At 45.5% G+C, this 27,971-nt stretch overlaps 29 non-coding genes across 29 annotated transcripts; 14 read left to right on the top strand and 15 right to left on the bottom strand.

The window, feature by feature from the left end:
* Positions 1 to 4,169: 4,169 nt before the first annotated feature.
* On the bottom strand, positions 4,170 to 4,242 carry TRNAF-GAA (transfer RNA phenylalanine (anticodon GAA)). The gene has a single exon. It is a non-coding gene; the product is annotated as a tRNA-Phe (tRNA).
* A 175-nt stretch (positions 4,243 to 4,417) lies between these two features.
* Positions 4,418 to 4,500, top strand: TRNAL-CAG (transfer RNA leucine (anticodon CAG)). The gene has a single exon. It is a non-coding gene; the product is annotated as a tRNA-Leu (tRNA).
* A 1,184-nt stretch (positions 4,501 to 5,684) lies between these two features.
* Positions 5,685 to 5,757, bottom strand: TRNAF-GAA (transfer RNA phenylalanine (anticodon GAA)). Its single transcript has one exon. It is a non-coding gene; the product is annotated as a tRNA-Phe (tRNA).
* Positions 5,758 to 5,931: 174 nt separating this feature from the next.
* TRNAL-CAG (transfer RNA leucine (anticodon CAG)) lies at positions 5,932 to 6,014 on the top strand. Its single transcript has one exon. It is a non-coding gene; the product is annotated as a tRNA-Leu (tRNA).
* A 1,196-nt stretch (positions 6,015 to 7,210) lies between these two features.
* On the bottom strand, positions 7,211 to 7,283 carry TRNAF-GAA (transfer RNA phenylalanine (anticodon GAA)). The gene has a single exon. It is a non-coding gene; the product is annotated as a tRNA-Phe (tRNA).
* A 175-nt stretch (positions 7,284 to 7,458) lies between these two features.
* Positions 7,459 to 7,541, top strand: TRNAL-CAG (transfer RNA leucine (anticodon CAG)). Its single transcript has one exon. It is a non-coding gene; the product is annotated as a tRNA-Leu (tRNA).
* A 1,183-nt stretch (positions 7,542 to 8,724) lies between these two features.
* Positions 8,725 to 8,797, bottom strand: TRNAF-GAA (transfer RNA phenylalanine (anticodon GAA)). The gene has a single exon. It is a non-coding gene; the product is annotated as a tRNA-Phe (tRNA).
* Positions 8,798 to 8,971: 174 nt separating this feature from the next.
* Positions 8,972 to 9,054, top strand: TRNAL-CAG (transfer RNA leucine (anticodon CAG)). The gene has a single exon. It is a non-coding gene; the product is annotated as a tRNA-Leu (tRNA).
* A 1,185-nt stretch (positions 9,055 to 10,239) lies between these two features.
* On the bottom strand, positions 10,240 to 10,312 carry TRNAF-GAA (transfer RNA phenylalanine (anticodon GAA)). Its single transcript has one exon. It is a non-coding gene; the product is annotated as a tRNA-Phe (tRNA).
* Positions 10,313 to 10,487: 175 nt separating this feature from the next.
* Positions 10,488 to 10,570, top strand: TRNAL-CAG (transfer RNA leucine (anticodon CAG)). The gene has a single exon. It is a non-coding gene; the product is annotated as a tRNA-Leu (tRNA).
* Positions 10,571 to 11,758: 1,188 nt separating this feature from the next.
* On the bottom strand, positions 11,759 to 11,831 carry TRNAF-GAA (transfer RNA phenylalanine (anticodon GAA)). Its single transcript has one exon. It is a non-coding gene; the product is annotated as a tRNA-Phe (tRNA).
* A 1,443-nt stretch (positions 11,832 to 13,274) lies between these two features.
* Positions 13,275 to 13,347, bottom strand: TRNAF-GAA (transfer RNA phenylalanine (anticodon GAA)). Its single transcript has one exon. It is a non-coding gene; the product is annotated as a tRNA-Phe (tRNA).
* Positions 13,348 to 13,522: 175 nt separating this feature from the next.
* TRNAL-CAG (transfer RNA leucine (anticodon CAG)) lies at positions 13,523 to 13,605 on the top strand. The gene has a single exon. It is a non-coding gene; the product is annotated as a tRNA-Leu (tRNA).
* Positions 13,606 to 15,035: 1,430 nt separating this feature from the next.
* Positions 15,036 to 15,118, top strand: TRNAL-CAG (transfer RNA leucine (anticodon CAG)). The gene has a single exon. It is a non-coding gene; the product is annotated as a tRNA-Leu (tRNA).
* A 1,169-nt stretch (positions 15,119 to 16,287) lies between these two features.
* Positions 16,288 to 16,360, bottom strand: TRNAF-GAA (transfer RNA phenylalanine (anticodon GAA)). The gene has a single exon. It is a non-coding gene; the product is annotated as a tRNA-Phe (tRNA).
* A 175-nt stretch (positions 16,361 to 16,535) lies between these two features.
* On the top strand, positions 16,536 to 16,618 carry TRNAL-CAG (transfer RNA leucine (anticodon CAG)). The gene has a single exon. It is a non-coding gene; the product is annotated as a tRNA-Leu (tRNA).
* Positions 16,619 to 17,818: 1,200 nt separating this feature from the next.
* On the bottom strand, positions 17,819 to 17,891 carry TRNAF-GAA (transfer RNA phenylalanine (anticodon GAA)). The gene has a single exon. It is a non-coding gene; the product is annotated as a tRNA-Phe (tRNA).
* Positions 17,892 to 18,065: 174 nt separating this feature from the next.
* Positions 18,066 to 18,148, top strand: TRNAL-CAG (transfer RNA leucine (anticodon CAG)). The gene has a single exon. It is a non-coding gene; the product is annotated as a tRNA-Leu (tRNA).
* A 1,191-nt stretch (positions 18,149 to 19,339) lies between these two features.
* TRNAF-GAA (transfer RNA phenylalanine (anticodon GAA)) lies at positions 19,340 to 19,412 on the bottom strand. The gene has a single exon. It is a non-coding gene; the product is annotated as a tRNA-Phe (tRNA).
* Positions 19,413 to 19,586: 174 nt separating this feature from the next.
* TRNAL-CAG (transfer RNA leucine (anticodon CAG)) lies at positions 19,587 to 19,669 on the top strand. The gene has a single exon. It is a non-coding gene; the product is annotated as a tRNA-Leu (tRNA).
* A 1,183-nt stretch (positions 19,670 to 20,852) lies between these two features.
* On the bottom strand, positions 20,853 to 20,925 carry TRNAF-GAA (transfer RNA phenylalanine (anticodon GAA)). Its single transcript has one exon. It is a non-coding gene; the product is annotated as a tRNA-Phe (tRNA).
* A 175-nt stretch (positions 20,926 to 21,100) lies between these two features.
* Positions 21,101 to 21,183, top strand: TRNAL-CAG (transfer RNA leucine (anticodon CAG)). The gene has a single exon. It is a non-coding gene; the product is annotated as a tRNA-Leu (tRNA).
* A 1,187-nt stretch (positions 21,184 to 22,370) lies between these two features.
* Positions 22,371 to 22,443, bottom strand: TRNAF-GAA (transfer RNA phenylalanine (anticodon GAA)). The gene has a single exon. It is a non-coding gene; the product is annotated as a tRNA-Phe (tRNA).
* Positions 22,444 to 22,618: 175 nt separating this feature from the next.
* TRNAL-CAG (transfer RNA leucine (anticodon CAG)) lies at positions 22,619 to 22,701 on the top strand. The gene has a single exon. It is a non-coding gene; the product is annotated as a tRNA-Leu (tRNA).
* Positions 22,702 to 23,890: 1,189 nt separating this feature from the next.
* Positions 23,891 to 23,963, bottom strand: TRNAF-GAA (transfer RNA phenylalanine (anticodon GAA)). The gene has a single exon. It is a non-coding gene; the product is annotated as a tRNA-Phe (tRNA).
* Positions 23,964 to 24,138: 175 nt separating this feature from the next.
* Positions 24,139 to 24,221, top strand: TRNAL-CAG (transfer RNA leucine (anticodon CAG)). Its single transcript has one exon. It is a non-coding gene; the product is annotated as a tRNA-Leu (tRNA).
* Positions 24,222 to 25,406: 1,185 nt separating this feature from the next.
* Positions 25,407 to 25,479, bottom strand: TRNAF-GAA (transfer RNA phenylalanine (anticodon GAA)). The gene has a single exon. It is a non-coding gene; the product is annotated as a tRNA-Phe (tRNA).
* A 1,448-nt stretch (positions 25,480 to 26,927) lies between these two features.
* On the bottom strand, positions 26,928 to 27,000 carry TRNAF-GAA (transfer RNA phenylalanine (anticodon GAA)). Its single transcript has one exon. It is a non-coding gene; the product is annotated as a tRNA-Phe (tRNA).
* A 175-nt stretch (positions 27,001 to 27,175) lies between these two features.
* On the top strand, positions 27,176 to 27,258 carry TRNAL-CAA (transfer RNA leucine (anticodon CAA)). The gene has a single exon. It is a non-coding gene; the product is annotated as a tRNA-Leu (tRNA).
* The last annotated feature ends 713 nt before the right edge of the window (positions 27,259 to 27,971 follow it).

Raw genomic sequence — 27,971 nt, 5'->3', positions numbered from 1 at the left:
CGTTACGGGGTCAGACAGCAGGAACAACACGTCGTCTGCATAAGCCATCGTGTGCATTGATTTATCTGCAAATTGGAAACCTGAAATATTTGGATTTTGTCTCACTGCCTGGAGGAAAGTCTCCAGGGAGAGGACAAATAGGGTAGGGGAGAGAGGGCACCCCTGTCTGGTCCCGTTGGATATATCAAAGCAGCCTGAAAAGGAACCATTAATCTTAATCCGAGCATGAGGTTGGGCATAGAGAGAGAGAACAGCTCTAACAAAAGGAGGTGGAATACCAAAAGCTAGTAAAGTTTCCGACATATAGTTCCAACTTACACGGTCGAATGCCTTCTCGGCGTCTACACTAAATAGAAGTAATGGGCTATTCAATTTTTTTGCCAATGCAATAACATGTAGCAATTTATGCGTGTTTTCTTTACCCTCTCTGCCTTTCACAAAACCGACCTGCTCCTCATGTACTAAAGAGGGAACTATATCTCTCAGTCTCATAGCGAGAACCTTAGCCCAGACTTTCAAATCACAATTCAGCAATGATATAGGTCTATAATTGCAGCATTGCGTCGGGTCTTTGCCCTCTTTGTGAATCAAAGTAATATGTGCCTCCTGCGACTGCCGCACCATAGATGAGCCTTTCAACAAAGAATCACAAAAAGAAGTAAGATGAGGAACTAGCTGAGACTGAAAAGTTTTGTAGTAAAGGGAGGGCAGCCCGTCAGGGCCAGGGCTCTTACCACTAGGAAAACTAGATAAAACCTCTTGTATTTCAGATTCTGTGATTGGTCGAAGCAAAGAGTCACTCATCTCTTCTGTAACAGAAGGCAGTTTAAGAGAGTGAAGGAACTCTCGAATTCGTAACGTATCCTCCATAGTCCTAACTGGACCATGAGGGTTAGTATCCTGTTGCTTTAGGTTATAGAGAGAGGAGTAATAATCTCTAAACTCTTTTGCAATTTCAGAAGTGTCATAAGTCAGAGAGCCATCTGTTTTCTTAATTGCTGCTATATGTGCTCTTGCTCTCTCCTTTCTCAGCATTGCGGTCATAGTTTTACCCCCCTTATTTCCATGAGCGTAAATACGGGCTTTAGAGTGTAAGAAAGCCTTAGCTGAGGAAGCGTTCAACAAATTTTTCAACTTTTCTCTAAGTAGCAACAGATCCGAGTGGGCAGATAAAAGGGCATTACGCTTCTGCAGTCGCTCAAGGGTGGCAATCTGAGCCATCAGGGAGTCAATCATTTTTTGTTTCTCCTTCTTCAGGGCTGAAGCTTTTGAAATAAAGAGGCCTCGTATAACAGGCTTGTGAGCCTCCCAAACTAATGCCGGAGATACTTCCGGTGACACATTCAACAGGAAATAAGCAGACAATTCCTTACCTATATGCTCTCTAAACTCAAGACTATCAAGTAATTGTTCATTAAGGCGCCAGGTCCACTCTCTAGGGGTCAGGTCTGGAAGTGCAAAGGTGGTAGAGACTGGCGCATGGTCCGAAACACTAATAACGCCAATTTGGGACTTGGTAATATTATTAGCCAACGACTTGGAGCATAAAATATAATCCAAGCGTTGGTGTGAATTATGTGGCATTGAAAAAAAAGTATAATCTTTCACAGTTGGATTTACCAGTCTCCAGGAGTCTATTAGATTCAATTCCTGTAAAGCAAGGTGTAGTCTTCTAATAGCCTTCTGGGAAAGCGCAGATTTTTGTGAGGAGGAGTCTAAGAGGGGATCTAACAAGACATTAAGATCCCCGCCGATCAAAATTTCGCCCTCTGCAAACTGAGCCAGAGATTTCAGGATCTGTATTAACCAAGAGAGCTGACCATGGTTAGGGGCATAGAGTGAGGCTATAGTTAGTGGTCGGTTAGAAATGCGACCTTTAACAAAAATGGCTCTCCCTTCTACATCAGCATACTGTTGGGTGATAATAAACGGGAGCGTCCTTTTAATGGCGATGGCAACGCCTTTGGAAGAGGACGTCGGGTGAGTTGAGTAGTACCATCGATCATATATAGTTTTATAAGGCTTAGGAATCCTGTCTGTTCTAAAATGGGTTTCTTGGAGTAACAAAATATCCGCATTAAACTTTTTTGAAAGGGACATTACCCAATGGCGCTTATTTGGAGAGTTTAACCCCTTTACATTAAAGGATGAGATCGTAAGAGAGGGGGGGGGGTTACAGAAGCCATAATGGTAAGGTAGGCTAGATGTAAGAGGATATCTATAAAGAGTATAAACAAGACACGTACCAAATAGGGTGTGGATGCCTTCTACACAAAGAACCCTAGAGGGTATCTCGTAACTATCAGGTAGTAAAAGAATATAAGAGTATGCAGTACCTACACAACTAGAACTAGTCAAGAAGTAACCAAATACTAAACTAGTAGACTGATGGAACGGGGTTTTTCCTGATCGGAATGGGACCCTAAGGATCGTCCTATAAAGAAAAAAAAAAAATTAGCAAGTAAAATACCTGTAGGAGGAACATAGACAGTTAACAACTGAACGAAGTTCAGGAAATCTAAAGAGCACTGGCAGAGTATTGTTGTACCGGTCACACTAAACATCATGGTGCGATAAAGGATGAGTCCAAAGCCAACACGAGGTAATTATGGTATAAAAGGAAATGTCCCAGCGTCCAACTAAAAAGATACACAACTAGATAAGGCTAAAAGAGAAAAAACGAAACAGGGGCCAGACTCTTGCTCAAGAGATAGGCAGTGAGCACAATGTAAAGTTACCGGTAGGTCCATGAACAGATAACAACCAGGGAAGTCCAGGGCATATTCAGGTAAATTCTTTAGTCTCTGAGAAGGCTCTTCCGAGATTTGGGTGACTTGAATTTATTAGCACCAGGCCCATGCGAGAGAGGTGGAAGTAGTGGTATCGGATCCAAATTCTGAGAGGGTAGCCAAGAGGGGATTTCCAGGGGTGATATATCCAAATATGACCATACAGCTGGTAAGTCCCGTGGAGTATGGACAACAATACGTCGTCCGCCACATAAAATAGCCAGTCCAAAAGGGTATAACCATGCATACTGTATATTCCTTGCTCTCAGTTCATCTAGTAAAGGCTTGAGCAATCTCCTCTTTGCCAATATGGAGGGGGCAATGTCTTGGTACAGAAAAATTTCAACACCCTCAAGCAAAATTTGGTCTTTAGCTTTAGCCGCAGTAAGGATGGCGTGTGTGTCTCTGAAGGAGAGGAGACCGCATATTATGTCACGGGGAGGGTCCCCTTGTCTGGGCTTAGGCCGAAGCGATCTATGTATGCGTTCTATGGTCACCTGAGCTGCACGTTCCTGGCCCAACAGATCTGTGAAAATGCTGTTCGCCATTTTGGGCAAGTCCTCTGGGGAGTAAGATTCAGGGACCCCTTTCAAACGGAGATTGCGCCTGCGGTTTCTATTCTCCTGATCTTCTATTAGTAGCAAGGAGCGATCAAGTAGCTCTTCCTGTTGTTGGAGATGGTCTGACACCGCCCCAGCATGCTCTCTAATGGACGAGTAAGACTCCTCAAGAGCCTGAACTCTATGAGAAGTAGCTTTAATCTCAGAGGAAATATCCGCCAGTTCAGCTAAAACTGGTGACATCGCATTAGTGATTGCTTTTTCCAAAGTTTTAAAAAAAAATTTCCGTGTGAGTTGCGTGGTATTTGCATCAGAAAGCTCACCTCTCGTTATGCTTCCAACTTCAGAGTCGTCCTCTGAGTCCACTTCCGGCTTAGACTCCGGCGCCATCTTAGGGAGAGTGTGAGGAGAAGTCCCGGTCTTCTTTCTAATAAAACGCTGCAAGTCCACCTGATGTTTGGGCATCCTAGGGGTGCTCGGAGCTTCCCTCTGCCAGATTTGCCCATGTTCACCTCCAGGTAAGGCAAGACGACCGCTCAAAGTCCCCGGTATCACGGAGCTCTAGTGACTCGCGTCTACCATGCTGCGCGGTCAGGCCCCGCCCCAATCGGGGACCTTTAGATCTTTAGTCTACGCTCTCCCAACTGAGCTATTTCGGCATCCGCGCAGCACATTGTCTTCTCCTGAAAGAACTGTTTTCAACCTTTTTTTTTTTTCTATAGTTCCAGCAGTGCGCTACGCTCGATCGAAACCCCAATGAATTGGAAAGAAATGTAGCAAGCCTTTTCTTTTGTTAGTGGATTTGTATTCAAAATTCATTTGCCGAAACCCGGGATCGAACCAGGGACCTTTAGATCTTCAGTCTAACGCTCTCCCAACTGAGCTATTTCGGCCTCTGTCTTGGGGTTTGCTGTCTCCCCGTTCACTAGTTGGGACATCTTTAGGCAAGGTGAAAATTCCCACGAGTCCAGAATGTACATAGGAGGGATGATTTTCTAATGAGTAGTTAATTGATTCCAAATAGCGTGCATGCGCGCGACATTCAGGGACTGAGGAAACTAATCCCATGTCAGGATGGCCGAGCGGTCTAAGGCGCTGCGTTCAGGTCGCAGTCTCCTCTGGAGGCGTGGGTTTGAATCCCACTTCTGACAGTGGTTTGATTTTTTTCCTGCTGGCGATAGCACCAGTGCAGAGAAATTCCTGCTGGCTCCCAATGGCAATTTCACTTTTACTTCTGACTATATAGCCTGACTCAGCTTGCTTGGCTGTAGAGCCAGTAATAAGGGTCCTAGCTTACAGTGACCTGATTCTGTGTAACTTCCGCGTGACCCTCCTGAAAAGTACGTGACTCCGCAAGGGATTTTCTTGTGAAGACAAGAGTTCTGAATAATGCGCACTTGAATGGAGACCAAAGACTAATCCAATCACAATCTGGAGGATCCGCTATGATGTCTGTCACAAACACCCCTTCTACATTCTGTCTGTGTGGACCGTTAAGGTAAAAGAACTGCCTTTATTGTAAGAGACAAAGGTTTACAGCTGAAGCATGGAATAACATTTCTACAGCATTGGAACCTGGGGGAGACTTGGGAGAAATGACATTCAGTGGGGCCTGGAGCTCATTGGACATTGCCATCTGGTTTTGACCAGCCAAGAGTCGAGCTCTGACTCTATACCCACTTAATATCATCAATATAATGTAGCTGAGCAGGGTCTATCTGCTAAAAAAAGACAGCCACCGCTGTTGTGCACCTAGGACATGTCTTCTGGTGATGCAGCTGCGTGCTTTTGGAGGTGAACGCTATTCGGCGAGCAGCAAAGAAAATGGCAGCTGGTTCTTCGGGAGGGAACACGGAGAAGAGGTAAGGCTTCTTGGAGAAGTGTGGTAATATATGTCTCTGCCATTCAGCATTCTGCTGAATATTTCCGGATCCTTGCATTATTTAGTCTTTCTCACATTAATGACTGATGTGAAAGAGGGACTTCCCCCCCATTTCCAGGATTACCTGCGCATTATGCAATAAGGAAAGCTCGGTTCAGTTAGGATATAGAAAGAACCCAAAAACATTCATGTCAATTGTTCAAAGTTTAAAACGAGGGTGTGACAAAAACCAGATTTGAATCGGGGACCTTTAGATTTTTAGTCTACGCTCTACCAACTGAGCTATTTCGGCATCCGCGCAGCACATTGTCTTCTCCTGAAAGAACTGTTTTCAACCTTTTTTTTTTTTCTATAGTTCCAGCAGTGCGCTACGCTCGATCGAAACCCCAACGAATTGGAAAGAAACGTAGCAAGCCTTTTCTTTTGTTAGTGGATTTGTATTCAAAATTCATTTGCCGAAACCCGGGATCGAACCAGGGACCTTTAGATCTTCAGTCTAACGCTCTCCCAACTGAGCTATTTCAGCCTCTGTCCTGGGGTTTGCTGTCTGCCCGTTCACTAGTTGGACATCTTTAGGCAAGGTGAAAATTCCCACGAGTCCAGAATGTACATAGGAGGGATGATTTTCTAATGAGTAGTTAATTGATTCCAAATAGCGTGCATGCGCGCGACATTCAGGGACTGAGGAAACTAATCTCATGTCAGGATGGCCGAGCGGTCTAAGGCGCTGCGTTCAGGTCGCAGTCTCCTCTGGAGGCGTGGGTTCGAATCCTACTTCTGACAGTGGTTTGATTTTTTTCCTGCTGGCGATAGCACCAGTGCAGAGAAATTCCTGCTGGCTCCCAATGGCAATTTCACTTTTACTTCTGACTATATAGCCTGACTCAGCTTGCTTGGCTGTAGAGCCAGTAATAAGGGTCCTAGCTTTCAGTGACCTGATTCTGTGTAACTTCCGCGTGACCCTCCTGAAAAGTACGTGACTCCGCAAGGGATTTTCTTGTGAAGACAAGAGTTCTGAATAATGCGCACTTGAATGGAGACCAAAGACTAATCCAATCACAATCTGGAGGATCCGCTATGATGTCTGTCACAAACACCCCTTCTACATTCTGTCTGTGTGGACCGTTAAAGTAAAAGAACTGCCTTTATTGTAAGAGACAAAGGTTTACAGCTGAAGCATGGAATAACATTTCTACAGCATTGGAACCTGGGGGAGACCTGGGAGAAATGACATTCAGTGGGGCCTGGAGCTCATTGGACATTGCCATCTGCTTTTGACCAGCCAAGAGTCGAGCTCTGACTCTATACCCACTTAAAATCATCAATATAATGTAGCTGAGCAGGGTCTATCTGCTTAAAAAAGACAGCCACCGCTGTTGTGCACCTAGGACATGTCTTCTGGTGATGCAGCTGCGTGCTTTTGGAGGTGAACGCTATTCGGCGAGCAGCAAAGAAAATGGCAGCTGGTTCTTCGGGAGGGAACACGGAGAAGAGGTAAGGCTTCTTGGAGAAGTGTGGTAATATATGTCTCTGCCATTCAGCATTCTGCTGAATATTTCCGGATCCTTGCATTATTTAGTCTTTCTCACATTAATGACTGATGTGAAATAGGGACTTCCCCCCCCCCCCCCCCATTTCCAGGATTACCTGCGCATTATGCAAGAAGGAAAGCTCGGTTCAGTTAGGATATAGAAAGAACTCAAAAACATTCATGTCAATTGTTCAATGTTTAAAACGAGGGTGTGACAAAACCCAGAATTGAATCGGGGACCTTTAGATTTTTAGTCTACGCTCTCCCAACTGAGCTATTTCGGCATCCGCGCAGCACATTGTCTTCTCCTGAAAGAACTGTTTTCAACCTTTTTTTTTTTTTTTCTATAGTTCCAGCAGTGCGCTACGCTCGATCGAAACCCCAACGAATTGGAAAGAAACGTAGCAAGCCTTTTCTTTTGTTAGTGGATTTGTATTCAAAATTAGTTTGCCGAAACCCGGGATCGAACCAGGGACCTTTAGATCTTCAGTCTAACGCTCTCCCAACTGAGCTATTTCGGCCTCTGTCCTGGGGTTTGCTGTCTCCCCGTTCACTAGTTGGGACATCTTTAGGCAAGGTGAAAATTCCCATGAGTATAGAATGTACATAGGAGGGATGATTTTCTAATGAGTAGTTAATTGATTCCAAATAGCGTGCATGCGCGCGACATTCAGGGACTGAGGAAACTAATCCCATGTCAGGATGGCCGAGCGGTCTAAGGCGCTGCGTTCAGGTCGCAGTCTCCTCTGGAGGAGTGGGTTTGAATCCCACTTCTGACAGTGGTTTGATTTTTTTCCTGCTGGCGATAGCACCAGTGCAGAGAAATTCCTGCTGGCTCCCAATGGCAATTTCACTTTTACTACTGACTATATAGCCTGACTCAGCTTGCTTGGCTGTAGAGCCAGTAATAAGGGTCCTAGCTTACAGTGACCTGATTCTGTGTAACTTCCGCGTGACCCTCCTGAAAAGTACGTGACTCCGCAAGGGATTTTCTTGTGAAGACAAGAGTTCTGAATAATGCGCACTTGAATGGAGACCAAAGACTAATCCAATCACAATCTGGAGAATCCGCTATGATGTCTGTCACAAACACCCCTTCTACATTCTGTCTGTGTGGACCGTTAAGGTAAAAGAACGGCCTTTATTGTAAGAGACAAAGGTTTACAGCTGAAGCATGGAATAACATTTCTACAGCATTGGAACCTGGGGGAGACCTGGGAGAAATGACATTCAGTGGGGCCTGGAGCTCATTGGACATTGCCATCTGGTTTTGACCAGCCAAGAGTCGAGCTCTGACTCTATACCCACTTAAAATCATCAATATAATGTAGCTGAGCAGGGTCTATCTGCTAAAAAAAGACAGCCACCGCTGTTGTGCACCTAGGACATGTCTTCTGGTGATGCAGCTGCGTGCTTTTGGAGGTGAACGCTATTCGGCGAGCAGCAAAGAAAATGGCAGCTGGTTCTTCGGGAGGGAACACGGAGAAGAGGTAAGGCTTCTTGGAGAAGTGTGGTAATATATGTCTCTGCCATTCAGCATTCTGCTGAATATTTCCGGATCCTTGCATTATTTAGTCTTTCTCACATTAATGACTGATGTGAAAGAGGGACTTCCCCCCCATTTCCAGGATTACCTGCGCATTATGCAATAAGGAAAGCTCGGTTCAGTTAGGATATAGAAAGAACCCAAAAACATTCATGTCAATTGTTCATAGTTTAAAACGAGGGTGTGACAAAAACCAGATTTGAATCGGGGACCTTTAGATTTTTAGTCTACGCTCTACCAACTGAGCTATTTCGGCATCCGCGCAGCACATTGTCTTCTCCTGAAAGAACTGTTTTCAACCTTTTTTTTTTTCTATAGTTCCAGCAGTGCGCTACGCTCGATCGAAACCACAACGAATTGGAAAGAAACGTAGCAAGCCTTTTCTTTTGTTAGTGGATTTGTATTCAAAATTCATTTGCCGAAACCCGGGATTGAACCAGGGACCTTTAGATCTTCAGTCTAACGCTCTCCCAACTGAGCTATTTCAGCCTCTGTCCTGGGGTTTGCTGTCTCCCGGTTAACTAGTTGGACATCTTTAGGCAAGGTGAAAATTCCCACGAGTCCAGAATGTACATAGGAGGGATGATTTTCTAATGAGTAGTTAATTGATTCCAAATAGCGTGCATGCGCGCGACATTCAGGGACTGAGGAAACTAATCCCATGTCAGGATGGCCGAGCGGTCTAAGGCGCTGCGTTCAGGTCGCAGTCTCCTCTGGAGGCGTGGGTTTGAATCCCACTTCTGACAGTGGTTTGATTTTTTTCCTGCTGGCGATAGCACCAGTGCAGAGAAATTCCTGCTGGCTCCCAATGGCAATTTCACTTTTACTTCTGACTATATAGCCTGACTCAGCTTGCTTGGCTGTAGAGCCAGTAATAAGGGTCCTAGCTTACAGTGACCTGATTCTGTGTAACTTCCGCGTGACCCTCCTGAAAAGTACGTGACTCCGCAAGGGATTTTCTTGTGAAGACAAGAGTTCTGAATAATGCGCACTTGAATGGAGACCAAAGACTAATCCAATCACAATCTGGAGAATCCGCTATGATGTCTGTCACAAACACCCCTTCTACATTCTGTCTGTGTGGACCGTTAAGGTAAAAGAACGGCCTTTATTGTAAGAGACAAAGGTTTACAGCTGAAGCATGGAATAACATTTCTACAGCATTGGAACCTGGGGGAGACCTGGGAGAAATGACATTCAGTGGGGCCTGGAGCTCATTGGACATTGCCATCTGGTTTTGACCAGCCAAGAGTCGAGCTCTGACTCTATACCCACTTAATATCATCAATATAATGTAGCTGAGCAGGGTCTATCTGCTAAAAAAAGACAGCCACCGCTGTTGTGCAGCTAGGACATGTCTTCTGGTGATGCAGCTGCGTGCTTTTGGAGGTGAACGCTATTCGGCGAGCAGCAAAGAAAATGGCAGCTGGTTCTTCGGGAGGGAACACGGAGAAGAGGTAAGGCTTCTTGGAGAAGTGTGGTAATATATGTCTCTGCCATTCAACATTCTGCTGAATATTTCCGGATCCTTGCATTATTTAGTCTTTCTCACATTAATGACTGATGTGAAAGAGGGACTTCCCCCCCATTTCCAGGATTAACTGCGCATTATGCAAGAAGGAAAGCTCGGTTCAGTTAGGATATAGAAAGAACCCAAAAACATTCATGTCAATTGTTCAATGTTTAAAACGAGGGTGTGACAAAACCCAGAATTGAATCGGGGACCTTTAGATTTTTAGTCTACGCTCTCCCAACTGAGCTATTTCGGCATCCGCGCAGCACATTGTCTTCTCCTGAAAGAACTGTTTTCAACCTTTTTTTTTTTTTCTATAGTTCCAGCAGTGCGCTACGCTCGATCGAAACCCCAACGAATTGGAAAGAAACGTAGCAAGCCTTTTCTTTTGTTAGTGGATTTGTATTCAAAATTAGTTTGCCGAAACCCGGGATCGAACCAGGGACCTTTAGATCTTCAGTCTAACGCTCTCCCAACTGAGCTATTTCGGCCTCTGTCCTGGGGTTTGCTGTCTCCCCGTTCACTAGTTGGGACATCTTTAGGCAAGGTGAAAATTCCCATGAGTATAGAATGTACATAGGAGGGATGATTTTCTAATGAGTAGTTAATTGATTCCAAATAGCGTGCATGCGCGCGACATTCAGGGACTGAGGAAACTAATCCCATGTCAGGATGGCCGAGCGGTCTAAGGCGCTGCGTTCAGGTCGCAGTCTCCTCTGGAGGCGTGGGTTCGAATCCCACTTCTGACAGTGGTTTGATTTTTTTCCTGCTGGCGATAGCACCAGTGCAGAGAAATTCCTGCTGGCTCCCAATGGCAATTTCACTTTTACTTCTGACTATATAGCCTGACTCAGCTTGCTTGGCTGTAGAGCCAGTAATAAGGGTCCTAGCTTACAGTGACCTGATTCTGTGTAACTTCCGCGTGACCCTCCTGAAAAGTACGTGACTCCGCAAGGGATTTTCTTGTGAAGACAAGAGTTCTGAATAATGCGCACTTGAATGGAGACCAAAGACTAATCCAATCACAATCTGGAGGATCCGCTATGATGTCTGTCACAAACACCCCTTCTACATTCTGTCTGTGTGGACCGTTAAGGTAAAATAACGGCCTTTATTGTATGAGACAAAGGTTTACAGCTGAAGCATGGAATAACATTTCTACAGCATTGGAACCTGGGGGAGACCTGGGAGAAATGACATTCAGTGGGGCCTGGAGCTCATTGGACATTGCCATCTGGTTTTGACCAGCCAAGAGTCGAGCTCTGACTCTATACCCACTTAAAATCATCAATATAATGTAGCTGAGCAGGGTCTATCTGCTAAAAAAAGACAGCCACCGCTGTTGTGCACCTAGGACATGTCTTCTGGTGATGCAGCTGCGTGCTTTTGGAGGTGAACGCTATTTGGCGAGCAGCAAAGAAAATGGCAGCTGGTTCTTCGGGAGGGAACACGGAGAAGAGGTAAGGCTTCTTGGAGAAGTGTGGTAATATATGTTTCTGCCATTCAGCATTCTGCTGAATATTTCCGGATCCTTGCATTATTTAGTCTTTCTCACATTAATGACTGATGTGAAAGAGGGACTCCCCCCCCCCCCATTTCCAGGATTACCTGCGCATTATGCAAGAAGGAAAGCTCGGTTCAGTTAGGATATAGAAAGAACCCAAAAACATTCATGTCAATTGTTCAATGTTTAAAATGAGGGTGTGACAAAACCCAGAATTCAATCGGGGACCTTTAGATCTTTAGTCTACGCTCTCCCAACTGAGCTATTTCGGCATCCGCGCAGCACATTGTCTTCTCCTGAAAGAACTGTTTTCAACCTTTTTTTTTTTTCTATAGTTCCAGCAGCGCGCTACGCTTGATCGAAACCCCAACGAATTGGAAAGAAACGTAGCAAGCCATTTCTTTTGTTAGTGGATTTGTATTCAAAATTCATTTGCCGAAACCCGGGATCGAACCAGGGACCTTTAGATCTTCAGTTTAACGCTCTCCCAACTGAGCTATTTCGGCCTCTGTCCTGGGGTTTGCTGTCTCCCCGTTCACTAGTTGGGACATCTTTAGGCAAGCTGAACATTCCCATGAGTACAGAATGTACATAGGAGGGATGATTTTCTAATGAGTAGTTAATTGATTCCAAATAGCGTGCATGCGCGCGACATTCAGGGACTGAGGAAACTAATCCCATGTCAGGATGACCGAGTGGTCTAAAGCGCTGCGTTCAGGTCGCAGTCTCCTCTGGAGGCGTAGGTTCGAATCCCACTTCTGACAGTGGTTTGATTTTTTTCCTGCTGGCGATAGCACCAGTGCAGAGAAATTCCTGCTGGCTCCCAATGGCAATTTCACTTTTACTTCTGACTATATAGCCTGACTCAGCTTGCTTGGCTGTAGAGCCAGTAATAAGGGTCCTAGCTTTCAGTGACCTGATTCTGTGTAACTTCCGCGTGACCCTCCTGAAAAGTATGTGACTCCGCAAGGGATTTTCTTGTGAAGACAAGAGTTCTGAATAATGCGCACTTGAATGGAGACCAAAGACTAATCCAATCACAATCTGGAGGATCCGCTATGATGTCTGTCACAATCACCCCTTCTACATTCTGTCTGTGTGGACCGTTAAGGTAAAATAACGGCCTTTATTGTAAGAGACAAAGGTTTACAGCTGAAGCATGGAATAACATTTCTACAGCATTGGAACCTGGGGGAGACCTGGGAGAAATGACATTCAGTGGGGCCTGGAGCTCATTGGACATTGCCATCTGGTTTTGACCAGCCAAGAGTCGAGCTCTGACTCTATACCCACTTAAAATCATCAATATAATGTAGCTGAGCAGGGTCTATCTGCTAAAAAAAGACAGCCACCGCTGTTGTGCACCTAGGACATGTCTTCTGGTGATGCAGCTGCGTGCTTTTGGAGGTGAACGCTATTGGGCGAGCAGCAAAGAAAATGGTAGCTGGTTCTTCTGGAGGGAACACGGAGAAGAGGTAAGGCTTCTTGGAGAAGTGTGGTAATATATGTCTCTGCCATTCAGCATTCTGCTGAATATTTCCGGATCCTTGCATTATTTAGTCTTTCTCACATTAATGACTGATGTAAAAGAGGGACTTCCCCCCCCATTTCCAGGATTACCTGCGCATTATGCAAGAAGGAAAGCTCGGTTCAGATAGGATATAGAAAGAACCCAAAAACATTCATGTCAATTGTTCAATGTTTAAAACGAGGGTGTGAAAAAACCCAGTATTGAATCGGGGACCTTTAGATCTTTAGTCTACGCTCTCCCAACTGAGCTATTTCGGCATCCACGCAGCACATTATCTTCTCCTGAAAGAACTGTTTTCAACCTTTTTTTTTTTTCTATGGTTCCAGCAGCGCGCTACGCTCGATCGAAACCCCAACGAATTGGAAAGAAACGTAGCAAGCCTTTTCTTTTGTTAGTGGATTTGTATTCAAAATTCATTTGCCGAAACCCGGGATCGAACCAGGGACCTTCAGATCTTCAGTCTAACGCTCTCCCAACTGAGCTATTTCGGCCTCTGTCCTGGGGTTTGCTGTCTCCCCGTTCACTAGTTGGGACATCTTTAGGCAAGGTGAAAATTCCCATGAGTACAGAATGTACATAGGAGGGATGATTTTTTAATGAGTAGTTAATTGATTCCAAATAGCGTGCATGCGCGCGACATTCAGGGACTGAGAAAACTAATCCCATGTCAGGATGGCCGAGCGGTCTAAGGCGCTGCGTTCAGGTCGCAGTCTCCTCTGGAGGCGTGGGTTCGAATCCCACTTCTGACAGTGGTTTGATTTTTTTCCTGCTGGCGAGAGCACCAGTGCAGAGAAATTCCTGCTGGCTCCCAATGGCAATTTCACTTTTACTTCTGACTATATAGCCTGACTCAGCTTGCTTGGCTGTAGAGCCAGTAATAAGGGTCCTAGCTTTCAGTGACCTGATTCTGTGTAACTTCCGCGTGACCCTCCTGAAAAGTACGTGACTCCGCAAGGGATTTTCTTGTGAAGACAAGAGTTCTGAATAATGCGCACTTGAATGGAGACCAAAGACTAATCCAATCACAATCTGGAGGATCCGCTATGATGTCTGTCACAAACACCCCTTCTACATTCTGTCTTTGTGGACCGTTAAGATAACAGAACGGCCTTTATTGTAAGAGACAAAGGTTTACAGCTGAAGCATGGAATAACATTTCTACAGCATTGGAACCTGGGGGATACCTGGGAGAAATGACATTCAGTGGGGCCTGGAGCTCATTGGACATTGCCATCTGGTTTTGACCAGCCAAGAGTTGAGCTCTGACTCTATACCCACTTAAAATCATCAATATAATGTAGCTGAGCAGGGTCTATCTGCTAAAAAAAGACAGCCACCGCTGTTGTGCACCTAGGACATGTCTTCTGGTGATGCAGCTGCGTGCTTTTGGAGGTGAACGCTATTCAGCGTGCAGCAAAGAAAATGGCAGCTGGTTCTTCGGGAGGGAACACGGAGAAGAGGTAAGGCTTCTTGGAGAAGTGTGGTAATATATGTCTCTGCCATTCAGCATTCTGCTGAATATTTCCGGATCCTTGCATTATTTAGTCTTTCTCACATTAATGACTGATGTGAAAGAGGGACTTCCCCCCCCCCCCCCATTTCCAGGATTACCTGCGCATTATGCAAGAGGGAAAGCTCGGTTCAGTTAGGATATAGAAAGAACCCAAAAACATTCATGTCAATTGTTCAATGTTTAAAATGAGGGTGTGACAAAACCCAGAATTGAATCGGGGACCTTTAGATCTTTAGTCTACGCTCTCCCAACTGAGCTATTTCGGCATCCGCGCAGCACATTGTCTTCTCCTGAAAGAACTGTTTTCAACCTTTTTTTTTTTTCTATAGCTCCAGCAGCGCGCTACGCTCGATCGAAACCCCAACGAATTGGAAAGAAACGTAGCAATCCTTTTCTTTTGTTAGTGGATTTGTATTCAAAATTCATTTGTCGAAACCCGGGATCGAACCAGGGACCTTTAGTCTAACGCTCTCCCAACTGAGCTATTTCGGCCTCTGTCCTGGGGTTTGCTGTCTCCCCGTTCACTAGTTGGGACATCTTTAGGCAAGGTGAAAATTCCCATGAGTACAGAATGTACATAGGAGGGATGATTTTCTAATGAGTAGTTAATTGATTCCAAATAGCGTGCATGCGTGCGACATTCAGGGACTGAGGAACTAATCCCATGTCAGGATGGCCGAGCGGTCTAAGGCGCTGTGTTCAGGTCGCAGTCTCCTCTGGAGGCGTGGGTTCGAATCCCACTTCTGACAGAGGTTTGATTTTTTTCCTGCTGGCGATAGCACCAGTGCAGAGAAATTCCTGCTGGCTCCCAATGGCAATTTCACTTTTACTTCTGACTATATAGCCTGACTCAGCTTGCTTGGCTGTAGAGCCAGTAATAAGGGTCCTAGCTTACAGTGACCTGATTCTGTGTAACTTCCGCGTGACCCTCCTGAAAAGTACGTGACTCTGCAAGGGATTTTCTTGTGAAGACAAGAGTTCTGAATAATGCGCACTTGAATGGAGACCAAAGACTAATCCAATCACAATCTGTAGGATCCGCTATGATGTCTGTCACAAACACCCCTTCTACATTCTGTCTGTGTGGACCGTTAAGGTAAAAGAACGGCCTTTATTGTAAGAGACAAAGGTTTACAGCTGAAGCATGGAATAACATTTCTACAGCATTGGAACCTGGGAGAAATGACATTCAGTGGGGCCTGGAGCTCATTGGACATTGCCATCTGGTTTTGACCAGCCAAGAGTCGAGCTCTGACTCTATACCCACTTAAAATCATCAATATAATGTAGCTGAGCAGGGTCTATCTGCTAAAAAAAGACAGCCACCGCTGTTTTGCACCTAGGACATGTCTTCTGGTGATGCAGCTGCGTGCTTTTGGAGGTGAACGCTATTCAGCGAGCAGCAAAGAAAATGGCAGCTGGTTCTTCGGGAGGGAACACGGAGAAGAGGTAAGGCTTCTTGGAGAAGTGTGGTAATATATGTCTCTGCCATTCAGCATTCTGCTGAATATTTCCCGATCCTTGCATTATTTAGTCTTTCTCACTTTAATGACTGATGTGAAAGAGGGACTCCCTCCCCACCATTTCCAGGATTACCTGCGCATTATGCAAGAAGGAAAGCTCGGTTCAGTTAGGATATAGAAAGAACCCAAAAACATTCATGTCAATTGTTCAATGTTTAAAATGAGGGTGTGACAAAACCCAGAATTGAATCGGGGACCTTTAGTCTACGCTCTCCCAACTGAGCTATTTCGGCATCCGCCCAGCACATTGTCTTCTCCTGAAAGAACTGTTTTCAACCTTTTTTTTTTTTTCTATAGTTCCAGCAGCGCGCTACGCTCGATCGAAACCCCAACGAATTGGAAAGAAACGTAGCAAGCCTTTTCTTTTGTTAGTGGATTTGTATTCAAAATTCATTTGCCGAAACCCGGGATCGAACCAGGGACCTTTAGATCTTCAGTCTAACGCTCTCCCAACTGAGCTATTTCGGCCTCTGTCCTGGGGTTGGCTGTCTACCCGTTCACTAGTTGGGACATCTTTAGGCAAGGTGAAAATTCCCATGAGTACAGAATGTACATAGGAGGGATGATTTTCTAATGAGTAGTTAATTGATTCCAAATAGCGTGCATGCGCGCGACATTCAGGGACTGAGGAAACTAATCCCATGTCAGGATGGCCGAGCGGTCCAAGGCGCTGCGTTCAGGTCGCAGTCTCCTCTGGAGGCGTGTGTTCCAATCCCACTTCTGACAGTGGTTTGATTTTTTTCCTGCTGGCGATAGCACCAGTGCAGAGAAATTCCTGCTGGCTCCCAATGGCAATTTCACTTTTACTTCTGACTATATAGCCTGACTCAGCTTGCTTGGCTGTAGAGCCAGTAATAAGGGTCCTAGCTTTCAGTGACCTGATTCTGTGTAACTTCCGCGTGACCCTCCTGAAAAGTACGTGACTCCGCAAGGGATTTTCTTGTGAAGACAAGAGTTCTGAATAATGCGCACTTGAATGGAGACCAAAGACTAATCCAATCACAATCTGGAGGATCCGCTATGATGTCTGTCACAAACACCCCTTCTACATTCTGTCTGTGCGGACCGTTAAGGTAAAATAACGGCCTTTATTGTAAGAGACAAAGGTTTACAGCTGAAGCATGGAATAACATTTCTACAGCATTGGAACCTGGGGGAGACCTGGGAGAAATGACATTCAGTGGGACCTGGAGCTCATTGGACATTGCCATCTGGTTTTGACCAGCCAAGAGTCGAGCTCTGACTCTATACCCACTTAATATCATCAATATAATGTAGCTGAGCAGGGTCTATCTGCTACAAAAAGACAGCCACCGCTGTTGTGCACCTAGGACATGTCTTCTGGTGATGCAGCTGCGTGCTTTTGGAGGTGAACGCTATTCGGCGAGCAGCAAAGAAAATGGCAGATGGTTCTTCGGGAGGGAACACGGAGAAGAGTTAAGGCTTCTTGGAGAAGTGTGGTAATATATGTCTCTGCCATTCAGCATTCTGCTGAATATTTCCGGATCCTTGCATTATTTAGTCTTTCTCACATTAATGACTGATGTGAAATAGGGACTCCCCCCCCCCCCCCCCCCCCCCCCATTTCCAGGATTACCTGCGCATTATGCAAGAAGGAAAGCTCGGTTCAGTTAGGATATAGAAAGAACCCAAAAACATTCATGTCAATTGTTTAATGTTTAAAACGAGGGTGTGACAAAACCCAGAATTGAATCGGGGACCTTTAGATCTTTAGTCTACGCTCTCCCAACTGAGCTATTTCGGCATCCGCGCAGCACATTGTCTTCTCCTGAAAGAACTGTTTTCAACCTTTTTTTTTTTTCTATAGTTCCAGCAGTGCGCTACGCTCGATCGAAACCCCAACGAATTGGAAAGAAACGTAGCAAGCCTTTTCTTTTGTTAGTGGATTTGTATTCAAAATTCATTTGCCGAAACCCGGGATCGAACCAGGGACCTTTAGATCTTCAGTCTAACGCTCTCCCAACTGAGCTATTTCGGCCTCTGCCCTGGGGTTTGCTGTCTCCCCGTTCACTAGTTGGGACATCTTTAGGCAAGGTGAAAATTCCCATGAGTACAGAATGTACATAGGAGGGATGATTTTTTAATGAGTAGTTAATTGATTCCAAATAGCGTGCATGCGTGCGACATTCAGGGACTGAGGAACTAATCCCATGTCAGGATGGCCGAGCGGTCTAAGGCGCTGCGTTCAGGTCGCAGTCTCCTCTGGAGGCGTGGGTTCGAATCCCACTTCTGAAAGTGGTTTGATCTTTTTCCTGCTGGCGATAGCACCAGTGCAGAGAAATTCCTGCTGGCTCCCAATGGCAATTTCACTTTTACTTCTGACTATATAGCCTGACTCAGCTTGCTTGGCTGTAGAGCCAGTAATAAGGGTCATAGCTTACAGTGACCTGATTCTGTGTAACTTCCGCGTGACCCTCCTGAAAAGTACGTGACTCCGCAAGGGATTTTCTTGTGAAGACAAGAGTTCTGAATAATGCGCACTTGAATGGAGACCAAAGACTAATCCAATCACAATCTGGAGGATCCGCTATGATGTCTGTCACAAACACCCCTTCTACATTCTGTCTGTGCGGACCGTTAAGGTAAAATAACGGCCTTTATTGTAAGAGACAAAGGTTTACAGCTGAAGCATGGAATAACATTTCTACAGCATTGGAACCTGGGGGAGACCTGGGAGAAATGACATTCAGTGGGACCTGGAGCTCATTGGACATTGCCATCTGGTTTTGACCAGCCAAGAGTCGAGCTCTGACTCTATACCCACTTAAAATCATCAATATAATGTAGCTGAGCAGGGTCTATCTGCTACAAAAAGACAGCCACCGCTGTTGTGCACCTAGGACATGTCTTCTGGTGATGCAGCTGCGTGCTTTTGGAGGTGAACGCTATTCGGCGAGCAGCAAAGAAAATGGCAGATGGTTCTTCGGGAGGGAACACGGAGAAGAGTTAAGGCTTCTTGGAGAAGTGTGGTAATATATGTCTCTGCCATTCAGCATTCTGCTGAATATTTCCGGATCCTTGCATTATTTAGTCTTTCTCACATTAATGACTGATGTGAAAGAGGGACTCCCCCCCCCCCCCCCATTTCCAGGATTACCTGCGCATTATGCAAGAAGGAAAGCTCGGTTCAGTTAGGATATAGAAAGAACCCAAAAACATTCATGTCAATTGTTTAATGTTTAAAACGAGGGTGTGACAAAACCCAGAATTGAATCGGGGACCTTTAGATCTTTAGTCTACGCTCTCCCAACTGAGCTATTTCGGCATCCGCGCAGCACATTGTCTTCTCCTGAAAGAACTGTTTTCAACCTTTTTTTTTTTTCTATAGTTCCAGCAGTGCGCTACGCTCGATCGAAACCCCAACGAATTGGAAAGAAACGTAGCAAGCCTTTTCTTTTGTTAGTGGATTTGTATTCAAAATTCATTTGCCGAAACCCGGGATCGAACCAGGGACCTTTAGATCTTCAGTCTAACGCTCTCCCAACTGAGCTATTTCGGCCTCTGCCCTGGGGTTTGCTGTCTCCCCGTTCACTAGTTGGGACATCTTTAGGCAAGGTGAAAATTCCCATGAGTACAGAATGTACATAGGAGGGATGATTTTTTAATGAGTAGTTAATTGATTCCAAATAGCGTGCATGCGTGCGACATTCAGGGACTGAGGAACTAATCCCATGTCAGGATGGCCGAGCGGTCTAAGGCGCTGCGTTCAGGTCGCAGTCTCCTCTGGAGGCGTGGGTTCGAATCCCACTTCTGACAGTGGTTTGATTTTTTTCCTGCTGGCGATAGCACCAGTGCAGAGAAATTCCTGCTGGCTCCCAATGGCAATTTCACTTTTACTTCTGACTATATAGCCTGACTCAGCTTGCTTGGCTGTAGAGCCAGTAATAAGGGTCATAGCTTACAGTGACCTGATTCTGTGTAACTTCCGCGTGACCCTCCTGAAAAGTACGTGACTCCGCAAGGGATTTTCTTGTGAAGACAAGAGTTCTGAATAATGCGCACTTGAATGGAGACCAAAGACTAATCCAATCACAATCTGGAGGATCCGCTATGATGTCTGTCACAAACACCCCTTCTACATTCTGTCTGTGTGGACCGTTAAGGTAAAAGAACGGCCTTTATTGTAAGAGACAAAGGTTTACAGCTGAAGCATGGAATAACATTTCTACAGCATTGGAACCTGGGGGAGACCTGGGAGAAATGACATTCAGTGGGGCCTGGAGCTCATTGGACATTGCCATCTGGTTTTGACCAGCCAAGAGTCGAGCTCTGACTCTATACCCACTTAAAATCATCAATATAATGTAGCTGAGCAGGGTCTATCTGCTAAAAAAAGACAGCCACCGCTGTTGTGCACCTAGGACATGTCTTCTGGTGATGCAGCTGCGTGCTTTTGGAGGTGAACGCTATTGGGCGAGCAGCAAAGAAAATGGCAGCTGGTTCTTCGGGAGGGAACACGGAGAAGAGGTAAGGCTTCTTGGAGAAGTGTGGTAATATATGTCTCTGCCATTCAGCATTCTGCTGAATATTTCCGGATCCTTGCATTATTTAGTCTTTCTCACATTAATGACTGATGTGAAAGAGGGACTCTCCCCCCATTTCCAGGATTACCTGCGCATTATGCAAGAAGGAAAGCTCGGTTCAGTTAGGATATAAAAAGAACCCAAAAACATTCATGTCAATTGTTCAATGTTTAAAACGAGGGTGTGACAAAACCCAGAATTGAATCGGGGACCTTTAGATTTTTAGTCTACGCTCTCCCAACTGAGCTATTTCGGCATCCGCGCAGCACATTGTCTTCTCCTGAAAGAACTGTTTTCAACCTTTTTTTTTTTCTATAGTTCCAGCAGTGCGCTACGCTCGATCGAAACCCCAACGAATTGGAAAGAAACGTAGCAGGCCTTTTCTTTTGTTATTGATTTTGTATTCAAAATTCATTTGCCGAAACCCGGGATCGAACCAGGGACCTTTAGATCTTCAGTCTAACGCTCTCCCAACTGAGCTATTTCGGCCTCTGTCCTGGGGTTTGCTGTCTCCCCGTTCACTAGTTGGGACATCTTTAGGCAAGGTGAAAATTCCCATGAGTATAGAATGTACATAGGAGGGATGATTTTCTAATGAGTAGTTAATTGATTCCAAATAGCGTGCATGCGCGCGACATTCAGGGACTGAGGAAACTAATCCCATGTCAGGATGGCCGAGCGGTCTAAGGCGCTGCGTTCAGGTCGCAGTCTCCTCTGGAGGCGTGGGTTCGAATCCCACTTCTGACAGTGGTTTGATTTTTTTCCTGCTGGAAATAGCACCAGTGCAGAGAAATTCCTGCTGGCTCCCAATGGCAATTTCACTTTTACTTCTGACTATATAGCCTGACTCATCTTGCTTGGCTGTAGAGCCAGTAATAAGGGTCCTAGCTTACAGTGACCTGATTCTGTGTAACTTCCGCGTGACCCTCCTGAAAAGTACGTTACTCCGCAAGGGATTTTCTTGTGAAGACAAGAGTTCTGAATAATGCGCACTTGAATGGAGACCAAAGACTAATCCAATCACAATCTGGAGGATCCGCTATGATGTCTGTCACAATCACCCCTTCTACATTCTGTCTGTGTGGACCGTTAAGGTAAAATAACGGCCTTTATTGTAAGAGACAAAGGTTTACAGCTGAAGCATGGAATAACATTTCTACAGCATTGGAACCTGGGGGAGACCTGGGAGAAATGACATTCAGTGGGGCCTGGAGCTCATTGGACATTGCCATCTGGTTTTGACCAGCCAAGAGTCGAGCTCTGACTCTATACCCACTTAAAATCATCAATATAATGTAGCTGAGCAGGGTCTATCTGCTAAAAAAAGACAGCCACCGCTGTTGTGCACCTAGGACATGTCTTCTGGTGATGCAGCTGCGTGCTTTTGGAGGTGAACGCTATTCGGCGAGCAGCAAAGAAAATGGCAGCTGGTTCTTCGGGAGGGAACACGGAGAAGAGGTAAGGCTTCTTGGAGAAGTGTGGTAATATATGTCTCTGCCATTCAGCATTCTGCTGAATATTTCCGGATCCTTGCATTATTTAGTCTTTCTCACATTAATGACTGATGTGAAAGAGGGACTTCCCCCCCCCATTTCCAGGATTACCTGCGCATTATGCAAGAAGGAAAGCTCGGTTCAGTTAGGATATAGAAAGAACCCAAAAACATTCATGTCAATTGTTTAATGTTTAAAACGAGGGTGTGACAAAACCCAGAATTGAATCGGGGACCTTTAGATCTTTAGTCTACGCTCTCCCAACTGAGCTATTTCGGCATCCGCGCAGCACATTGTTTTCTCCTGAAAGAACTGTTTTCAACCTTTTTCTTTTTTTCTATAGTTCCAGCAGTGCGCTACGCTCGATCGAAACCCCAACGAATTGGAAAGAAACGTAGCAAGCCTTTTCTTTTGTTAGTGGATTTGTATTCAAAATTCATTTGCCGAAACCCGGGATCGAACCAGGGACCTTTAGATCTTCAGTCTAACGCTCTCCCAACTGAGCTATTTCGGCCTCTGTCCTGGGGTTTGCTGTCTCCCCGTTCACTAGTTGGGACATCTTTAGGCAAGGTGAAAATTCCCATGAGTATAGAATGTACATAGGAGGGATGATTTTCTAATGAGTAGTTAATTGATTCCAAATAGCGTGCATGCGCGCGACATTCAGGGACTGAGGAAACTAATCCCATGTCAGGATGGCCGAGCGGTCTAAGGCGCTGCGTTCAGGTCGCAGTCTCCTCTGGAGGCGTGGGTTCGAATCCCACTTCTGACAGTGGTTTGATTTTTTTCCTGCTGGCGATAGCACCAGTGCAGAGAAATTCCTGCTGGCTCCCAATGGCAATTTCACTTTTACTTCTGACTATATAGCCTGACTCAGCTTGCTTGGCTGTAGAGCCAGTAATAAGGGTCCTAGCTTACAGTGACCTGATTCTGTGTAACTTCCGCGTGACCCTCCTGAAAAGTACGTGACTCCGCAAGGGATTTTCTTGTGAAGACAAGAGTTCTGAATAATGCGCACTTGAATGGAGACCAAAGACTAATCCAATCACAATCTGGAGGATCCGCTATGATGTCTGTCACAAACACCCCTTCTACATTCTGTCTGTGTGGACCGTTAAGGTAAAAGAACGGCCTTTATTGTAAGAGACAAAGGTTTACAGCTGAAGCATGGAATAACATTTCTACAGCATTGGAACCTGGGGGAGACCTGGGAGAAATGACATTCAGTGGGGCCTGGAGCTCATTGGACATTGCCATCTGGTTTTGACTAGCCAAGAGTCGAGCTCTGACTCTATACCCACTTAAAATCATCAATATAATGTAGCTGAGCAGGGTCTATCTGCTAAAAAAAGACAGCCACCGCTGTTGTGCACCTAGGACATGTCTTCTGGTGATGCAGCTGCGTGCTTTTGGAGGTGAACGCTATTCAGCGAGCAGCAAAGAAAATGGCAGCTGGTTCTTCGGGAGGGAACACGGAGAAGAGGTAAGGCTTCTTGGAGAAGTGTGGTAATATATGTCTCTGCCATTCAGCATTCTGCTGAATATTTCCGGATCCTTGCATTATTTAGTCTTTCTCACATTAATGACTGATGTGAAAGAGGGACTCCCCCCCCCCCCCATTTCCAGGATTACCTGCGCATTATGCAAAAAGGAAAGCTCGGTTCAGTTAGGATATAGAAAGAACCCAAAAACATTCATGTCAATTGTTCAATGTTTAAAATGAGGGTGTGACAAAACCCAGAATTGAATCGGGGACCTTTAGATCTTTAGTCTACGCTCTCCCAACTGAGCTATTTCGGCATCCGCGCAGCACATTGTCTTCTCCTGAAAGAACTGTTTTCAACCTTTTTTTTTTTTCTATAGTTCCAGCAGTGCGCTACGCTCGATCGAAACCCCAGCGAATTGGAAAGAAACGTAGCAAGCCTTTTCTTTTGTTAGTGGATTTGTATTCAAAATTCATTTGCCGAAACCCGGGATCGAACCAGGGACCTTTAGATCTTCAGTCTAACGCTCTCCCAACTGAGCTATTTCGGCCTCTGTCCTGGGGTTTGCTGTCTCCCCGTTCACTAGTTGGGACATCTTTAGGCAAGGTGAAAATTCCCATGAGTACAGAATGTACATAGGAGGGATGATTTTCTAATGAGTAGTTAATTGATTCCAAATAGCGTGCATGCGCGCGACATTCGGGGACTGAGGAAACTAATCCCATGTCAGGATGGCCGAGCGGTCTAAGGCGCTGCGTTCAGGTCGCAGTCTCCTCTGGAGGCGTGGGTTCGAATCCCACTTCTGACAGTGGTTTGATTTTTTTCCTGCTGGAAATAGCACCAGTGCAGAGAAATTCCTGCTGGCTCCCAATGGCAATTTCACTTTTACTTCTGACTATATAGCCTGACTCAGCTTGCTTGGCTGTAGAGCCAGTAATAAGGGTCCTAGCTTTCAGTGACCTGATTCTGTGTAACTTCCGCGTGACCCTCCTGAAAAGTACGTGACTCCGCAAGGGATTTTCTTGTGAAGACAAGAGTTCTGAATAATGCGCACTTGAATGGAGACCAAAGACTAATCCAATCACAATCTGGAGGATCCGCTATGATGTCTGTCACAATCACCCCTTCTACATTCTGTCTGTGTGGACCGTTAAGGTAAAATAACGGCCTTTATTGTAAGAGACAAAGGTTTACAGCTGAAGCATGGAATAACATTTCTACAGCATTGGAACCTGGGGGAGACCTGGGAGAAATGACATTCAGTGGGGCCTGGAGCTCATTGGACATTGCCATCTGGTTTTGACCAGCCAAGAGTCGAGCTCTGACTCTATACCCACTTAAAATCATCAATATAATGTAGCTGAGCAGGGTCTATCTGCTACAAAAAGACAGCCACCGCTGTTGTGCACCTAGGACATGTCTTCTGGTGATGCAGCTGCGTGCTTTTAAAGGTGAACGCTATTCGGCGAGCAGCAAAGAAAATGGCAGCTGGTTCTTCGGGAGGGAACACGGAGAAGAGGTAAGGCTTCTTGGAGAAGTGTGGTAATATATGTCTCTGCCATTCAGCATTCTGCTGAATATTTCCGGATCCTTGCATTATTTAGTCTTTCTCACATTAATGACTGATGTGAAAGAGGGACTTCCCCCCCCCATTTCCAGGATTACCTGCGCATTATGCAAGAAGGAAAGCTCGGTTCAGTTAGGATATAGAAAGAACCCAAAAACATTCATGTCAATTGTTTAATGTTTAAAACGAGGGTGTGACAAAACCCAGAATTGAATCGGGGACCTTTAGATCTTTAGTCTACGCTCTCCCAACTGAGCTATTTCGGCATCCACGCAGCACATTGTCTTCTCCTGAAAGAACTGTTTTCAACCTTTTTTTTTTTCTATAGTTCCAGCAGTGCGCTACGCTCGATCGAAACCCCAACGAATTGGAAAGAAACGTAGCAAGCCTTTTCTTTTGTTAGTGGATTTGTATTCAAAATTCATTTGCCGAAACCCGGGATCGAACCAGGGACCTTTAGATCTTCAGTCTAACGCTCTCCCAACTGAGCTATTTCGGCCTCTGTCCTGGGGTTTGCTGTCTCCCTGTTCACTAGTTGGGACATCTTTAGGCAAGGTGAAAATTCCCATGAGTACAGAATGTACATAGGAGGGATGATTTTCTAATGAGTAGTTAATTGATTCCAAATAGCGTGCATGCGTGCGACATTCAGGGACTGAGGAAACTAATCCCATGTCAAGATGGCCGAGCGGTCTAAGGCGCTGCGTTCGGGTCGCAGTCTCCTCTGGAGGTGAGGGTTCGAATCCGACTTCTGACAGTGGTTTGATTTTTTTTCCTGCTGGCGATAGCACCAGTGCAGAGAAATTCCTGCTGGCTCCCAATGGCAATTTCACTTTTACTTCTGACTATATAGCCTGACTCAGCTTGCTTGGCTGTAGAGCCAGTAATAAGGGTCCTAGCTTTCAGTGACCTGATTCTGTGTAACTTCCGCGTGACCCTCCTGAAAAGTACGTGACTCCGCAAGGGATTTTCTTGTGAAGACAAGAGTTCTGAATAATGCGCACTTGAATGGAGACCAAAGACTAATCCAATCACAATCTGGAGGATCCGCTATGATGTCTGTCACAAACACCCCTTCGACATTCTGTCTGTGTGGACCGTTAAGGTAAAAGAACGGCCTTTATTGTAAGAGACAAAGGTTTACAGCTGAAGCATGGAATAACATTTCTACAGCATTGGAACCTGGGGGAGACCTGGGAGAAATGACATTCAGTGGGGCCTGGAGCTCATTGGACATTGCCATCTGGTTTTGACCAGCCAAGAGTCGAGCTCTGACTCTATACCCACTTAAAATCATCAATATAATGTAGCTGAGCAGGATCTATCTGCTAAAAAAAGACAGCCACAGCTGTTGTGCACCTAGGACATGTCTTCTGGTGATGCAGCTGCGTGCTTTTGGAGGTGAACGCTATTCGGCGAGCAGCAAAGAAAATGGCAGCTGGTTCTTCGGGAGGGAACACGGAGAAGAGGTAAGGCTTCTTGGAGAAGTGTGGTAATATATGTCTCTGCCATTCAGCATTCTGCTGAATATTTCCGGATCCTTGCATTATTTAGTCTTTCTCACATTAATGACTGATGTGAAAGAGGGACTTCCCCCCCCCCCCATTTCCAGGATTACCTGCGCATTATGCAAGAAGGAAAGCTCGGTTCAGTTAGGATATAGAAAGAACCCAAAAACATTCATGTCAATTGTTCAATGTTTAAAACGAGGGTGTGACAAAACCCAGAATTGAATCGGGGACCTTTAGATCTTTAGTCTACGCTCTCCCAACTGAGCTATTTCGGCATCCGCGCAGCACATTGTCTTCTCCTGAAAGAACTGTTTTCAACCTTTTTTTTTTTTCTATAGTTCCAGCAGTGCGCTACGCTCGATCGAAACCCCAACGAATTGGAAAGAAACGTAGCAAGCCTTTTCTTTTGTTAGTGGATTTGTATTCAAAATTCATTCGCCGAAACCCGGGATCGAACCAGGGACCTTTAGATCTTCAGTCTAACGCTCTCCCAACTGAGCTATTTCGGCCTCTGTCCTGGGGTTTGCTGTCTCCCCGTTCACTAGTTGGGACATCTTTAGGCAAGGTGAAAATTCCCATGAGTACAGAATGTACATAGGAGGGATGATTTTCTAATGAGTAGTTAATTGATTCCAAATAGCATGCATGCGCGCGACATTCAGGGACTGAGGAAACTAATCCCATGTCAGGATGGCCGAGCGGTCTAAGGCGCTGCGTTCAAGTCGCAGTCTCCTCTGGAGGCGTGGGTTCGAATCCCACTTCTGACAGTGGTTTGATTTTAATCCTGCTGGAAATAGCACCAGTGCAGAGAAATTCCTGCTGGCTCCCAATGGCAATTTCACTTTTACTTCTGACTATATAGCCTGACTCAGCTTGCTTGGCTGTAGAGCCAGTAATAAGGGTCCTAGCTTTCAGTGACCTGATTCTGTGTAACTTCCGCGTGACCCTCCTGAAAAGTACGTGACTCCGCAAGGGATTTTCTTGTGAAGACAAGAGTTCTGAATAATGCGCACTTGAATGGAGACCAAAGACTAATCCAATCACAATCTGGAGGATCCGCTATGATGTCTGTCACAAACACCCCTTCTACATTCTGTCTGTGTGGACCGTTAAGGTAAAAGAACAGCCTTTATTGTAAGAGACAAAGGTTTACAGCTGAAGCATGGAATAACATTTCTACAGCATTGGAACCTGGGGGAGACTTGGGAGAAATGACATTCAGTGGGACCTGGAGCTCATTGGACATTGCCATCTGGTTTTGACCAGCCAAGAGTCGAGCTCTGACTCTATACCCACTTAAAATCATCAATATAATGTAGCTGAGCAGGGTCTATCTGATAAAAAAAGACAGCCACCGCTGTTGTGCACCTAGGACATGTCTTCTGGTGATGCAGCTGCGTGCTTTTGGAGGTGAACGCTATTGGGCGAGCAGCAAAGAAAATGGCAGCTGGTTCTTCTGGAGGGAACAAGGAGAAGAGGT

Source organism: Leptodactylus fuscus, chromosome 1 (assembly GCF_031893055.1).
Source record: "Leptodactylus fuscus isolate aLepFus1 chromosome 1, aLepFus1.hap2, whole genome shotgun sequence".
Taxonomy (NCBI): Eukaryota; Metazoa; Chordata; class Amphibia; order Anura; family Leptodactylidae; genus Leptodactylus; species Leptodactylus fuscus.
The sequence above is the reverse complement of the archived record's forward strand: the minus strand, read 5'-3'. Positions and strand labels throughout refer to the sequence as shown.